Source organism: Leptonychotes weddellii, chromosome 1 (assembly GCF_054177405.1).
Source record: "Leptonychotes weddellii isolate Sample4059 chromosome 1, ASM5417740v2, whole genome shotgun sequence".
In the NCBI taxonomy this organism is placed as follows: domain Eukaryota; kingdom Metazoa; phylum Chordata; class Mammalia; order Carnivora; family Phocidae; genus Leptonychotes; species Leptonychotes weddellii.
Window position 1 is genome coordinate 103203041 of NC_138369.1, and position 13854 is coordinate 103216894.

Genomic DNA, 13854 nt, shown 5'->3' on the forward strand with positions numbered 1-13854 from the left:
CGGCAAACAGGCTTTCAGCCCCAAGCTCCCCTTCTGCCAGTTTAAACCCACCTACCAGCCATCAGCACAGCCCTTGGAACCTGACCCCCTGCACTGCCCTGTAGCTCTGTAACCCCGCTACGGGGGCGGGGCACGGAATTTCTAGTGCAAGCTCCTCTGGGTCCCCTGCGTAAAATAAACCCGATTTCTCCTACTTCTCCGAATGTCACTTGGTTTCTCACCGGTCTGATTGTTTTCCGCAACAAGTGGTTAAAGTAGTTCAAATCTTGGTTTGATGTTGTGGAGGCAAGTGACTCCATTTTGGGCCTGTTTCTTTTTCTTTCTTTCTTTCTTTTTCTTTCTTTCTTTCTTTCTTTCTTTCTTTCTTTCTTTCTTTCTTTCTTTCTTTCTTTCTTTTTCTTTCTTTCTCTCTTTTCTTTTTCTTTCTTCTTTCTTTCCTTCTTTCTTTCTTTCTTTCTTCTTTCTTTTTTCTTTCTTTCTTTAACATAGGTAACTTTTAAATTCTCCTCTGCCCAACTAAAACTGATTTATGATTAAAATATTTCATTTATCTGAAGGGGGAGAATCGGAGGGGGAGACCAACCATGAGAGACGATGGACTCTGAAAAAACAAACTGAGGGCTCTAGAGGGGAGGGGGGTGGGGGGGTGGGTTAGCCTGGTAATGGGTATTAAGGAGGGCATGTTCTGCATGGAGCACCGGGTGTTATACACAAACAATGAATCATGGAACACTACATCAAAAACTAATGATGTACTGTATGGTGATTAACATAACAATAAAAAATAAAATAAAAATAAAATATTTCATTTATCAAAACATTTACATTAAACTCTCTATATATTCCAAATTCTGGTATCTTTTTAAAATCACACAAACTGGGGCACCTGGGTGGCTCAGTTGTTAAGCGTCTGCCTTCGGCTCAGGTCATGATCCCAGAGTCCTGGGATCGAGTCCCACATCGGGCTCCTTGCTCAGTGGGGAGCCTGCTTCTCCCTCTGCTGCTCCCTGCCACTCTGCCTACTTGTGATTCCTCTCTCTCTCTGTGTCAAATAAATAAATAAAATCTTTAAAAATAAATAAATAAAAATAAAATCACACAAACTTTTTTAATCTCACAACCTTTTTTTTCAAGAATTGATCTTCCTATTTTTAAAAATAGAATATTTTTTCAAATATTTAGTACCTCAAATAATACCAGAGCTAAAAATAATTAAATTATTCAGAAATAATATAAAATAACTTAAGAAAAATGTTACTTTTCCAAAGGAAAAAAATAAGGACAAAAAGCTATATTATAGACTTAAGAATTGTAGAATTGGAAAATTTTACCTTAAAAATCTGCATGTTGCTACGTTTCAAGTCTGAATATGAAATGATTCCACCATTACTGAACTTTGTAAAAGAGGATCTATCCATTGCATGGTTCTTGATCCTAAATTCTGTATCTTTTATAATAAAACAACTAAAAGTTATTTAATGAGACTTGGATCACTAATCAAAATCTGTAAATGAAAAGCCAACTTATTTAAATTCATTTTAAGCATAAAAATATATATTATATGTACAAATTTATGCTGAAACTAGTTTTGACTTTTAAACTGAAGTAAATAATGTATCCTTAAGGTTTGGGACATGTTTTATAGAGCTTTTCACTAAATCACATTATCACCTACCTTTAAGTATCACAAAACATACTAGCTAAATGCTTAACTATGAATTCCTTTGTAATTCTCATTTAAACTAGATTAATACTTCTCTGTAGTAGGACAGCACCTGATTTAAAGTATACACACAGATATTTATCAAATAAGCAAGCAGATGAACAAATGCATTCCCAAATGGAACTATTCTGTTATAGTTATGGCATGGAAGGAAAAGAAAAGATAAACCCATTTTTTTTTTAAGGTTTTTATTTATTTATTTGAGAGAGAGAATGAGAGAGAGCACATGAGAGGGAGGAGGGTCAGAGGGAGAAGCAGACCCCCTGCCGAGCAGGGAGCCCGATGCGGGACTCGATCCAGGGACTCCAGGATCATGACCTGAGCCAAAGGCAGTCGCTTAACCAACTGAGCCAGCCAGGCGCCCAAGATAAACCCATTTTTTAAATGATAGGAAAAGAAAAGATAAACTGTTTTTTAAATGATAGTTTCCCTCTGAACTCTTTTAGGATTGATGTGGTTTTGGAATATAGGTGAGGTTCGGTGGGGTGAGGTCTGCAGCCCACGGACAAGAAAGAATTCTTGAGATGTCTTTGGTGCAAAATGGTAGTTTTATTAAAGCACGGGGACAGGACCCGTGGGCAGAAAAAGCTGATGCACTGGGGTCTTGAGGGGTGGCTGACTGTATACTCAGGAGCTGGGGGAAGTAAGGAAAAGGGAAGTTTCAAAAGGACTTTCATATGCTAAAGAGGACAGACCTACAAGATACCCAAGGTCTTGCCATTGTCAAGTTAAGGTTGTTCTCCTCTCTAGCAAGGTATTAACATTAAGATAGTTGGGAGATTCCTGGAAGAATGTCACACTTGTCCCACCCAGGAGAGGGGGCTGGGGGGAGGCTGCAGTGTGTCAGCTTAAGCTTTGTCTTCAGCTAGCCTTCTACTCTCTCATCAGGATGATAGTACATTCCACTTTATGTGGAGCAGTTCTGCTTTATACTTGTTTTTCTACTGTAACTATTAATATCTCCTTTCACTCCCAAATGTGCCTTGGGGCAATTAAATTATATGGTTCTGCTTACATTTAAGTGTATTTGTGAGAGAGAATAAAGAAATGTCCAGCTTGCTTCACTTTTTAAATTTCTTTCCTGAACCCTGAACTAACTGGTTTCCTATATGGATATGACCAGTTTCTACCTCCAAATACTACTTTGGTTTAAAAAACCTAATGCTAAAATTTTTGTGTCATTAACTTATTTAAGTCAAGGCATTGAGTGCCTACTCTGTATTACATGATTAGATAAACTAGCTAATCTTCAAGGAGAACACGACTGAAATAGAAAGGGAAATAGGTATTAAAATTATATATGGGATGTTTGCTTATTTCTGAGCCATTACCAGTGTAGCTTCTTCTTGTCATAATTAATGAAATTAATGCGGGAGAGCTAGGTTCTTTTCTCTCCTGATCACATAGCCCCCTGTCTATCTCTCCCTACCTAGCTCCACCTGTCCCTTACTCAAAATCATGTGTAAGAGGGACGCCGGGGTGGCTCGGTCAGTTAAGCGTCTGCCTTCGGCTCAGGTCATGATTCCAGGGTCCTGGGATCGAGTCCCACATCATGGGGCTCCTGCTCAGCGGGAAGCCTGCTTCTCCTCTCCCTCTGCTTCTGCAACTCCCCCTGCTTGTGCTCTCTCTCTCTGACAAATAAATAAATAAAATCTTAAAAAAAAAAATCATGTGTAAGAAAGTGATTTGTAACTTATAAAATATCATAAAACAGAAAGTGACAATACTAATTATTACAGTTGTTTACTGAACACATCTAGCTGTCTTCTGGATATACAATAGAATTGTCCTTCATTGCTCCTTGGAAGCTGAACAAATGGCCAAAATAAAGCTTTACAAGCCAATCCATGATTTTCTACTTTCCCTTTCCATGAAAGCTTGAATCAAGTTTGAACTTTAGTTACTTGGGCTTAAGTAAGGGACAGGTGGGGCTAGGTAGGGAGAGATAGATAAGGGGCTATGTGATCAGGCTCACAGAAATCCCCAAAATGTGGAGGTATGGGGAAACCAGAGATAAGGGGACAAATCAAACCACCCTGCCCTAGGTGTGTGGGGTGGAGGACCACCATGCCCTAGGCATTTAGGGTAGGTTGTGTAGGGAGGGTGTCTTTATGATAATCACCTGTGACCAATAAAGAATAACCAAACCCTAAAAAGGAAGTAAGCCATTGAAGGTGTTATCAATAGCGATGTTAAAAGGATTTAAGTTCCCTGGTTAGCTTTCTATAAAAGACCAACGCTATAGGCCCTCCTAGGCAACCTTGTAGGGACCCCTCTCACTCTTGAGAGCTTTTTCTGTATCTTCACTTAATAAACTTCTATCGTTTTACTCACTCTCCATTATCCGTGAGAATCATACTTCGATTCCTAGAGAAAAGAACCTAGCTCTCCCGATTCAGATTGTGACATATCTGAGTGGAAACCCTTCTGTTCTATATGGAGCATGAGAGAGAAATCAATTTGTGTTTTATTAAGCCACTGAGATTTTTTTTTTTTAAAGGTTTTATTTATTTATTTGAGACAGAGAGAATGAGAGAGAGAGAGCACATGAGAGGGGGGAGGGTCAGAGGCAGAAGCAGGCTCCCTGCCGAGCTGGGAGCCCAATGCGGGACTCGATCCAGGGACTCCAGGATCATGACCTGAGCCGAAGGCAGTCGCCCAACCAACTGAGCCACCCAGGCGCCCTAAGCCACTGAGATTTTAATGTGCTTTTTGTTACCATAACCTAACCTAACCTAACCTAGCCTTTATCAACTGGGACATAACCCTCTTAAGTAGTCCTTATCTGCTTTCTTAAAAAAAAACAATTACACTATTTGCTTTCAGAGCCTTATACCATTTCCCAACCTCTCCTAGAACCTTGGCTGTCTACTCAAAAGTCTGTTTTGACCACATGGTCTGCAATCCCTTTGTGAGGAAAAAAAAGTCAGAATTTGAGAGCTGGAAGAGATTTTAAGGATTATGTAGTTCAACTCTACCATTTAGATAGGTCATCTAGAAAAGCATAACCTGAATAGTCTCTGGCAGTCTCTTGTGTGAATTCAGCAAAGCTACCTAATCTTCTAACTTTACTTCCTTTAACTATAAAAATGCAGATATCCAAACGTCCCAGTTAGGTTTGTTTAAAAATTGAGTGAGTACATTTAAATGAACCAATCAGATATCCGTGGCCACAGGGCATTTACAAATTTCATCAGGTTAGACAGGTAAAAGAGTGGCAAAGCATTTATAAAGAGTTTTACAATTTTATTTCTATATCCATTAACTATTTCTTATAAACTTCACAACCAACTTATTATTCAGACAGAGCAAACATTATTATTTCTATTTCACAATAGTCAATTGAAACCCAGAGACACTATGATCATCCTGTTAGTAAATAGCAGAACTAGAGCTCAAACCAATGTCCTCTGACTTGAATATCACATTGTTTTTTCTGCCACCTTGAAGCGCAAACTTGGTGCTATGGATCATCTAGTCAGAGCTTTTCCACTGCAAATAACCTTTTTGTTTATTTATTTATTTATTTAAAGATTTTATTTATTTATTTGACAGAGAAAGACACAGCGAGAGAGGAAACACAAGCAGGGGGAGTGGGAGAGGGAGAAGCAGGCTAAGCAGAGAGCCTGATGCGGGGCTTGATCCCAGGACCCTGGGATCATGACCTGAGCTGAGGGCAGTCGCTTAATGACTGAGCCACCCAGGCACCCCAGCAAATAACCTTTTTAGAAGTGGGTATTTCTGATTTTCTCAATACTCAATCCACAATAATAGTTGACATAGTGTTGAAATTCATGTTTTAGGATATATTCATTGGAGGAAAAAAGTTCAAAATAAACTCCTAAGTAATAAAGAATTTGTCTGGCCTTTGTTCCTAATTCCTAGGAGGGTCTCTAAATCCTTGCAATTTCCTTAGTGATAAGAATATGTTTGTTATTCATGGTGGTCCCTGATGATAAACTTATCCTAAGGAGGTGACTATGGGGGACCCTTAGATAGTTTGTGTTGAGATGACTCAGGATAGGGGGTGACCAAGGCAGCAAGACCAGTCACTTAATAATAAGGTTGGGTGTTTTAAGCCGCATGGTATCAACCCAATCTCTGAGTAAGCAAAGGGTGGCTGGAGATTGTATTTAACCTTGTAGCCAATGAAGCTTATGTGATGAAACCACAATAAAGACTCTGGGAACTAATGCTCAAGTGAGCTTCCCTGGTTGGAAATAATCTGTATATTGTCAACACATGGATGTGCCAGGAGGGTGGCATGTCCTGATTCCATGGGGGAAAGGACAATGGAAGCTTGTTAGTACCCTATGCATTTTCTTTTTTTTATCTGGTTCTGATTTGTATCCTTTTGCTGTAATAAACCTCTAATCATAAGTATAGTACTTTCCTGAGTTCTGTGAGTCATTCTAGTGAGTTACTGAATCTGAGTGAGTAGTGGAAGCCTCTGAACTTGTAGTCAGCTAGTCAGAAGAGTGAGAGGTCTGGGGACCCTTGAACCTACAGCTGACATCTGAATTAAGGGCACTCTTTTGCGAAGTTTAGCCCAACTCTGGGTAGTTGGTATCAGAAATTATTTCATAAACATACTTCAAAACTTGAAAACAAGAAAAAATATATGTACATACATATATATAAAATGCAGAACATATCTTTTTTATTATCTTTTTGACTCATAGGTAAAGATAAATATCACCTGGAATTATTTTTTAAGACTTTATTACATTATTTTTACATGAAATAATCAAGGTTATTTCCAAATGTTAAATTTTTTTCTTGATTTTTTAAAAAAATGTTTGTAGGACTAATTTATGTAGGACTCAGTGTTCTTTAATGAATTATTTTATTTATTTTATGAGAACATTTCCAAAACTTAATACGTACTTAACTGAAAAAAATATGACAGAAAGTTAACATTTTTCTATCTAGGACATGAACACATGAATGTTTCATTATATAGTCTTTTTCTTCGTGTGAAATATTTTCTTAAGTGTATCTACATTTCGATGATAATTTTGTTTCATTCCCTGGCAATGCTGAATAAGTAAGTCATTAGAATAATTGAACAAAATCAGAACACCACAGAAATTTGCAAATGTTGTAATTCAGGGCTTTCCCTCCACCTGGGGAGAGCTGGTGTTAAACAGCTTACGATTGCATAGTGCTCTTTTGCAGTCTCCTGGACAATACAAATAAAATTTCTATCAGAAACACATTTTCTTAATAATTTGCTCTGCAGAATTGGTATTTTACTGGATGCAATGTTATGTTGCCTGCATTGTTGCTGATTGTCGATCTCACCATGCATTCTGCCCAGTCATTATTCACCAACTCCACGATGAGAGAAAGGCTGCCATTCACAAAGTTCTAAGTTGGTAAAATACTTTATTTTTGTAGGACTTCAAAACGTTAAAATTTGGTTTTTGATGAATTCACCTAGTATCTTCCTGCTTTACACCAATAATCTTAATAACATTTGAATAAATACAATGTTAAATTCATGACTAATAAAACTATTCATCTTGAGTTACATCAGTATTAGCAGTAAATTTTTCTCTTGATAATAAAATATGTCTAATTTATACAAAAATTACTTTTTAGTTGCCATTTACTGAATATCAACTTCATACCAGGCAATGTGCGACATATTTTCCTTTTTTCATATTTTTGTTTTCTTATTTCTTTCTCAAAATCTTTGTCAGGGAGGTAGGATCTGTATATTCCTGCACTGGAACATAAGCCTTACCAGGGAAGGAGCATTGTCTACTTCTTCAATGACATACCTGAGGAGCTTAGAATGCGCTGGGAACATAGTATATACTCAATAGATATTAATTGAATGAATGAGTGGTTTTTACTATTGTATAAACTAAAATGGAAATTTGATTTTTTCATCATCACACAACTTTTAAGCCGAAGGCAATAGTTTGAATGTGTGCTTATTCTTAGTGACACAATATTCATGTATTGTCTGAGAACTCTGTCTGGCATCCTTTCCTTATGTGGATTTGATAAGATTTATGACAATCAGAAACAATAAAGGCATTATACTGTGGAATCCTACAAGATAATATTCCACAGTGATATTTGTTCCAGGATGTATCTAAAGGCCCTAGAGCAGGAACTAGCAGGTGGTTGACACTCAGCTCAATAAATATTTGTTGAATAATCTAATTTCATTTTCTATGTAAATGCTTAGGTTAGCAGAATTTAAGGTGCTTCAAAGTGAAAACCACAATTTATTTTTTTCACTTTAGTGCATTTTTTATCAGCTTTTTAATTTTTTTTTAATTTTAAAATACTGTAGACTCATAAGGTGTTGCAAAAATACTACAGAGAAGTTCTGTTACTGTGTAACTATAGCACCTTCTCAAAACTAGGAAACTGACATGGTCACCACACAGTTAACTAGACTACAGACCTTTCTGGGACTTCACCAGCTTTTGAAGGCACTCACCTTTTGGAATGTCTTTGTGTACAATTTGGTGACATTTTATCACATGTACACATAAATGCTGCAATCAAGATACAGAATAGTCTCTTTACCAAAAAGAAATGCCTCAGGGCCACCACTTTACAGTCACACCCTCCTTCTTCCATTACCCATGATAACTACTAATCTGTTGTCCATCTCTATAGTCATTTCAAGGATGTTATATAAATGGAATTAGGTAACCTTTTGAGGTTGGCTTTTCTTCATCCCGCATGCTGCCCTTAAAATCCATCCAAATGGTTGTGTGCATCAATAGTTCCTTCCTTCTTAGTGTTGAATACTATTCCATTGCATAGATGTGCCAACGACGGAATATTTAATCATTCACCTGTTGAAGGACATATGGATTGTTTTGAGTTTGGGGTTACTACAAACTATTAAAATTAAATAATTTAGCTAGTACTAAATATTTTAATGAGATATCAAAACTACTATGAACGTTCATATTAGATTATTGCATGAGGGTACCTGGGTGGCTCAGTTAGTTAAGCATTTGACTCAATCTCAGCTCAGGTCTTGATCTCTCAGGGTCATGAGTTCAAGCCTCATGTTGACCTCCATGCAAGCAAAGAGCCTACTTAAAAAAAAAAAAAAAAAAGATTGTTGTGTGAACATACATATTTATTTCCCTAGGATGAAATGCCAGGAATGTGATTGCTGAGTCATGTGATATAAGTGTATATTTAACATATATATGTGTGTATACATATGTATATATGTATATACACAACACATATACACACATACATATACATATATACACACATATACATATATACACACATTTATATGTATATATATATATGTATCTTCACATTCCTGGTCTTTTTATTTATATATACATACACAACACTATATATATCACACACAATATTATATATATACATACACAATATTATATTAGTTTCAGGTATAAAACATATTGACTCAACAATTTTATATATTACTCCAGTGCTCACCACAATAAGTATAGTCATATCTATCACCATACAATATAATTACAGTATTATTGACTACAATCCCTATGTTGTACTTCTCATCTTCATTTATTTATTCTGTAATTGGAAGTCTCTACCTCTTAACCCTTTTTATCTATTTTCTCTGTCCCCCCACCCACTTTTCTTCTGGCAACCACCAGTTTATTCTCTGTATTTAGGAGTCTGGTTTTTTGTTTGTTTTATTTTTTAGATTCTTCATATAAATGAAATTATATGGTATCTTTCTCGGACTTGTTTTACTTAGCATAATACCCTCCAGATCCATTCATGTTGTTGCAAATGGCAGGATATCTTTCTTTTTTATGGCTAAAATTCCAGTGTGTGTGTGTGTGTGTGTGTGTATGTATCTTCTTTATCCATTTGTCTATCATGGGCACTTGGGATGCTTCCATATCTTGGCTATTGTAAAAAATGCTGCAATAAACATGGGGGTGCATAAATCTTTTCAAATTAGCATTTTCATTTTCTTTAGCTAAATACCCACTGGTGGAATTACTAGACTATATTGTATTTTTATTTTTAATTTTTCAAGGAACTTCCATACTGTTTTCCACAGTGGTTGCACCAGTTTACATTCCCACCAATGGTGCATATGGGTCCCTTTTCTCCACATCCTTGCCAATACTTGTTTCTTGTGTTTTTGATTTTAGCCATTCTGAGAGATGTGAGGTGATATCTAGTTATAGTTTTGATTTGCATTTCTCTGATGATTAGTGATGTTGAGCATCTTTTCATGTATTTGTTGGCCATCTGTATGTCTTTGGAAAAATGTCTATTCAGGTCCTCTGCCCATTTTTTAATCAGATTGTTTTTTTGGTGTCAAGTTGTATAAGTTCTTTATATATTTTTTGTGTTAACCCCTTATTGGATATATCAGTTGCAAATATCTTCTCGCATTCACTAGGTTGAAAGGCACAATTTAAATAAGTATTTTTTTTACATTATACCACATTTATAATAATTTTCAGTACTATTTTCTGTATTTTATTTGATTCAACAATAATTCTGAAGATACATAAAGCAAGTATTATCTTTTAAAAAATGTACATGTCAAATTGTCCAAGGTCGAGTGAATTTTCTGAAAATATAAAATTAACTGAGGAACTATGATTGCATGTTGGTCTTCTGCCTATTTTTTTATTTTTTTATTTTATTTATTTTTTTAACAGATCAAGGCTTCTGATTTTTTTTATTACTCAAAAAAGTTTCATTTTTTTATTTAGCTTTCTGACTCTGTGCTTGGGCCTTCAACACTTTCACAACGATTTTCTGTTCCTCGATAAGGAAAGCATGCTTGATCCTGTCACGAACACACTTAGCACAGATGGAACCACGGTAGGCCCTGCTGACGTGTTTTTTCGTTTTGGACAACCTCATAAGGACTTTAATGGCCCCAGGTTCATTAAATTTTTGTTGTTGTTTTTCAGGTCTCACAGCATGAACTCCTCGAAGTCAGCCTGGGCACACGCCACATGCAGATTTTGGTGCTTTCCCAACCTTCTTGGTATAAAGGTAAACGATTCTATTACCAGGGGTTCGAAACAGCCTAGTTTTGTTAGAGGCTGTATTATAGGACAGCCTGCGACGGTAGGTCAAACGCTGGAACATTCTGAATGCCTATGGACACTGTCCCCACCTGCCTATTTTTTTAAATAAAATAGGGTTTTTTAAGGCATCAGAATTTACTGTTATTTAAGAAATTTTCATGTTTAAATAATTATTTAAGAGTCACAAATACCACTACTTCATTTCATGAAAATAATGTCTAAAAAATAGTATACTGTGTGGAATACCCAATTCTTTGAGGCAAATATGTACTATAAGAATAAACTTTATGGCTTTTCCTAGTGTTAAAACTACCTGAGAACAAGTCCTGTCTACTGTTTTGTTAAATTAGTTCTTTGAACCAAGGAGATTCTAGTCCTAATTATTAGTAAACTTTCTTATTTAAAAATGAGTAGCTATATGATAATCCTTAATTAATCACTTTTAGTGTAAAACTAAAAATTATTACTTATTTATTATTTATTACTTATTAATTAATTATTTATTACCCAAAATATCATAACCAAAACTCTTGCTCTTGTAAATAGATATTAGTTGAAAATAATAATGCCCCAGGTCCATTGTTAGTAATGCTTGATTAAATTTTTGTTGTTCGTTTTTCATTTAGTTTTTTTTTAAAGATTTTATTTATTTATTTGACACAGAGAGAGAGTGAGCACACAAGCAGGGGCAGCAGCACGCAGAGGAAGAGGCAGAAGCAAGCTTCCTGCTGAGCAGGGAGTTCCAATGTAAGGCTCAATTCCCAGGACCCTGGGATCATGACCTGAGCTGAAGGCGGACGTTTAACTGACTGAGCCATCCAGGTGCCCCAGTTTTTCATTTAGTTTTGATTTACTTTGTTTTAAATGTAAAACAGCTTAGAATACTTAATATGCCAGTGTGCAATGTGACTTTCTAGAAGTGGAAGTACACTAAGCAGTATTTTCCTAATCTATTTGAACCCGAAAAAAATGTTTCTCTTTTATAGGACTTCTTGTGGGATTTACTGTGCTGTGGGTCACACTTTGAAATATACTAGACTAGAGTCTACCTTATGTTTAGCTAACTTCTGAACTGAGAGTCTTACTGGTTTCTATAATACTATACATGGTTCCTTCCCTGTCTTTAGTTTTTGTTTTGTTTTTTTTTTTTATTGTGGCAAGAATACAACATGAAATCTACTCTCTCAGCAAATTTTTATGTGTATAATACAGCATTGTTAACTATAGGGACAGTGTTGTACAGTAGATCTCTAGAATGATTTCAGCTTGCATAATTGAAATTTTATGTCCATTGATTTTCAACTCTCCATTTCCCCTCTGTCCAGTTCCTGGCAACCACCATTCCACTCTTTGATTCTAGGAGTTTGACTATTTTAGATACTTCATATAAATGGAAACATGCAGTATTTTTCCTGTTACTGGCTTATTTTACTTCACATAATGTCCTCCAGGTTTATCCATGTTGTCATATATTGCAAGATTTCTTTCATTTTTAAAGTTGAACAATATTCCATTGTATGTATACACCACGTTTTCTTTACCCATTTATCTGTTGATGGGCATTTAGGTTGTTTCCATATTTTAACTCTTTTGAATGAACATTGGAGTGCTAATATCTCTTCTAGATACTGATTTCATTCTTTTTGGATAAATACCCAGAGGTGGGATTGCTGAATGTTATGATAGTTCTATTTTTAATTTTTGAGGAATCACTATACTGTTTTTCGTAGCAACTTCAACATTGTTCATTCCTACCAAAAGTACTCAAGGGTTCCAATTCCTCCACATACTACCCAACACTTCTCCTTTTTTTCCTTTTTCTTTCTTCTTCTTCTTCTTTTTTTTTACAATAGCCATCTTAACATGGGGAAAATCATTGTGGTTTTAATTTGATTTTATATTTCTGTGATGATTAATGTTTTTATCTTTACATAGCCTGCTGACCATTTGTACATCATCTTTGGAGAAATGTCTATTTCAAGTCTTTAGCCCACTTTAAGGTCAAGTTATTTGTTTTTTTTGCTGTTGAGTTGTATGATTTCCTTATGCATTTGGGATATTAACCCCTATCTGATACATGGTTTGCAAAAATTTTCTTCCATTCTGTAAGCTGCCTTTTCATTTTGTTGATTATTTCCTTTGCTGAACAGAAGATTTTTAGTTTGATGTACTCTTTCTTATCTATTTTTGCTTTTGTTGTCTATGATCTTGGTGTCATATTGATGAAATAATTGCCAAGACTAATGTCATGAAGCTTTTTCTCCATGTTTTCTTCTAGGAGTTCTACAGTTTTAGGTCTTATGTTTAGGTCTTTAATTCATTTTGAGTTTATGTTTGTGTATGGTGTAAGATAGGGGTCAATTTCATTCTTTTGTGTATAGATATCTAGTTTCCATAGCACCATTTGTTGAAGAGACTATCCTTTCCCCATGTATGTTCCTGATACCCTTGTCGAAGGTCAGTTGACCTTGTATATGTGTATTTATTTCTGGGCTCTATTTTGTTCTATTGGTTTATATATCTGTCTTTATGCCAGTACCGTGCTATTTTAATTACTTTAGCTTTGTTATATATTTTGAAATCAGGAAGTATGATGGCTCCAGCTTTGTCCTTTCCAAGATTGTTTTGGGCTATTAAGGGTCTTTTGTGGTTCTATATGAATTTTTGTATTTTTTTTTCTATTTTTGTAAAAACTGTTATTGAGAGTTTGATAGGAATTGTACTGAATCTGTAGATTGCTTTGGGTAGTATGGACATTTTAATAACAAGTCTTCCAATCCATGAATACATGTCTTTCCATTTGTTTTTATCTTCTTTAATTTCTTTCATCAATTTTTTTTGTTTTTATCATATAAACCATTCACCTCCTTTGTTAAGTTTGTTCCTAAGTATTTTATTCTTTTTGGTGCTATTGTAAATGGGATATTTTCCTTAATTTCCTTATCAGATAGTTCAGTATTAGTCTATAGAAATGCAGCTGGTTTTTATATATTGACTTTGTATCCTGCAACTTTACAGAATTTGTTTATTGTGCTTAACAGTTTGTGTGTGTGTGTTTGGGGGTGTGGAATCTTTAGGGTTTTCTTTATA

The 13854-nt window shown here is 35.4% G+C and overlaps 1 pseudogene; it reads right to left on the minus strand.

The window, feature by feature from the left end:
* Positions 1 to 10394: 10394 nt before the first annotated feature.
* Positions 10395 to 10838, minus strand: LOC102738524 (large ribosomal subunit protein eL34 pseudogene; annotated as a pseudogene).
* Between the last annotated feature and the right edge of the window lie 3016 nt (positions 10839 to 13854).